The 3,182-nt window shown below is 34.3% G+C and overlaps 1 pseudogene; it reads right to left on the bottom strand.

Annotated features, from left to right (window-relative positions):
- Positions 1–1,659: 1,659 nt before the first annotated feature.
- LOC127715908 (uncharacterized) lies at positions 1,660–2,970 on the bottom strand (annotated as a pseudogene).
- Between the last annotated feature and the right edge of the window lie 212 nt (positions 2,971–3,182).

Genomic DNA, 3,182 nt, shown 5'->3' with positions numbered 1-3,182 from the left:
TCATGGAAAGAACATGCTTGATATGCATGTGAAATTAAATCATTTAGCTTCTTTGATGTTCGAAGTTTTACAAATGTCGGAAGGAACTTCGACTCATATGAAGACAAGTTCGTCCAGGAGATGCACAATTAGTTTCCATAGGAATGCCGATAACCTTCTGGAAAACGATTAGTCGAGTATCATTTTGGTATTCGGTACTCGTTATTACCGAGAGTTTTCGAGAACTCTTTAGCATTCCTAATATTAGACAAATATGTGAAAGAAGACGAAGTTATCAATATTTTCATAATGAGTAATGGTAATCTGGTATACAAAATTGCGGGAAATCGTATGTTTTATAACATAGCAGCATTTTTTTAAAGAATGTTACTAGTGCAACTTTTTTGTTTGAAAAAAAACAAAAAAACGATTTTGGATTCACTATATAATTGATTTCTATATTGATTTTTTTTTCTTGTTATTCAAGATTTTGTCCTTGAATACATACAAAATAAACTGATGTAAAGGATAATTTACGCTAAAACAATAAACACCGATATTGTTGTAAATAAAGATGATTGGAAAACGCAGTTTCATAAACTTTTATAAAGTTCCTTCTTTTCATTGAAATGTCGTAAAAGTGTATGTTCTTTCTTTATTAGTTTCCTTGCTCTAATGATTTTATCGATACGCAAGTATTATGATGCTTAGTGAAACTTGATAAGATAATGTAAACAGCTGTATGTCAAACATATTATCGACTCTACAAGATGGAGGCTAACAAAACATTAATTTATTTGAAGAAAAAAAAACAACATTCGGACGATATATTGGGACTACACGACAAATGCTCTGCATTAGATAGCCTAAGGTCATATAGGACTAACACCATAATTTACATTTACTGATGTATATGGTATGGGTATATGTGTCTCTAAATCTTAGCCTTTTTATCCTTTTCCTGACCTGATGATTATTTTTATTTAATTAACGTGGGGTTCGTTTGATCGCAGTTCTTCATTGGTCAAAATTATGGTGTCAAATGTTCTTGTTTCCCTCTTATTTTCCTTTTGTTACGTCACAAAAAAACCTACCATGCTGGTGACGTGTAATGAAAGGAACATATCTCTTTGCAAATTGTTAGAAAAACAGGATAAAAATTGTCTGCATATCGTCTTAACATCATTAGAGAAACAGATTCTACAACCAAATTTCGTGCAATACGATATTTCTCCACTCTCGACAGTTAAATTTCCAATATGTAAAACGGTCGGAGAGCCTCGCGTATTAAAAACATTTTTTAACTGTCACGAGTGGAGAAATATCGTGTCACTCTCATTGCAGTGGTAGAATCTATAGTTATCATATGGTGTTTGTTTGATAACATAGTGCAACATATTATATTCAAATTTTTGAATAAAAGGAAATTGTAATGCTCTACACATTACTATAATTATTAAACAACATTTCTCATGGGATAGAATGGTGAAAAATACATCTTATTTATGAAAAAAGACAGCATTCAGAAAGTGACAGTTCGTTCTGATAACCTGTTAAATAGTTTGTCCACTGCAACATCAGACGAACGCTTGATCATTAAAACGATTGCATCAATATTGATCTTGATCCCGTTGTTGATTCCAGTATATATCTAAACGAAGAATAATAAGTAGAATAGTGTTTAAAAATACTGTTATTTAGTTGTATTAAACTACATAGTGAACAATTATATATACAATAATATACACATCTAAGATGTTTTAAAGTTTGCCTATTTCTGAATTATTTGCAAATAGGCCATAATGTTCGCATCATGGTGAGTTATTGGTTTCGATTGTATGATTTTTTTTAAATGGGAAATTGAGCACTAGCCAGTCCTCTATCAAGAAGCTTAAGACGAACCTCCGTTGTGCCATCGTTTTCAGTGCGATCTGTTACTAGAAATTCACCACCTGCCGGATAAACGCGTTCTCGTTCAACATATTGAGCGTGCTTTTCAATATTTCGAGGTCGCCATCTACTTGGATTTCGGTTATCAATTATGAATGTCATTTCGTGTTCTCCTGTCTTGACACAAGTTGGAAATGGTGCGGCCTTTGCTAGATCAACTGACGAGGAGACAAAAGACAACCAAATAAACTGTGTACCTTTCTGGTACCTACTGCAATCGGAATCCTTCACTAACATACGCCGATAAGTAATGCCTTCTTCAGGTACGAGCGTATTCCAATGCATGAGTAACAAATGGAACATCAAAATATAAGGTCCTAGCCCAAGATCTTTAGCAGTTGGTGTGTATTCCCTTTCCTCTTGCCTTCGTAATGCGGTATTGAGGTACATGTACAATTGCGTGTCTTCATTAGTGTAAACATTTACTATTTTAGAATAAAAGTCTTCCTTTGTCTTCGTCGCTTGTAAAACTGTAACTGCTTTTTGGCAAACGGTGTACAAAGAGTCGCAGATCTTTGTTTTGACTGTCGACCAGTTATCATTAGTGTCAATATATCTAAATATTTGTTCCATTACTCCAGCAAGGGGTTTATTGTTAATTGTGAAAGGACACAATGTTTGCCTGTATGATGCAAGAGTAATTCGAAGTAGTCCAAGACCTTCGAGCTGAACATCGCTGTTTTGATAATGGAAGGTTGGCAAGTCCAATGATTCTTCTTGAGTTGTCAGTTTAATTGAATGCTGCTCCAAGAGTGTTTCTATGTCTTTATATTCTTATTTCTTTGCGACTTCGTGTGGGGTACATGCACTGGTTTCCCCAACCTCGGACATGGTTTCTTTCGTTTGTACTCTTGAATCACAAGCTGGCATACGGAGCAACTTTTTTAATATATCTGGTTTGTTCCACCATACAGCTTGGTGTAATACCCCCCATCGCCTTTCTTCTGGAATAGCGTTCACCAAATGCGGATGGGTTTTCAAGATTGAAAATACAGTGTCCCATTTCCCTTGCCTTGCCGCAAACACCACTTCTTTTACTTTTGTTTACTCCTCGTCGATACCGTTTGTTGTAGACGATATTACACCCATTCTAATATTGTTGTTAGATCTAAAGTTATAAGAAAAAAGTTTTTATAGCAAGAAATAAGATAAAGAGGTTGGATCTGTTTCATTATTGTGAATTTAATTCATTAAGTGAAGCACTACGAACTGAATTATATCATGATCAACTTGTGTTTCATTTATGTTATAAC

Source organism: Mytilus californianus, unplaced genomic scaffold, assembly GCF_021869535.1.
Source record: "Mytilus californianus isolate M0D057914Y unplaced genomic scaffold, xbMytCali1.0.p SCAF_9, whole genome shotgun sequence".
Lineage (NCBI taxonomy): Eukaryota > Metazoa > Mollusca > Bivalvia > Mytilida > Mytilidae > Mytilus > Mytilus californianus.
This window is presented reverse-complemented; position numbering and strand designations above follow the sequence as displayed.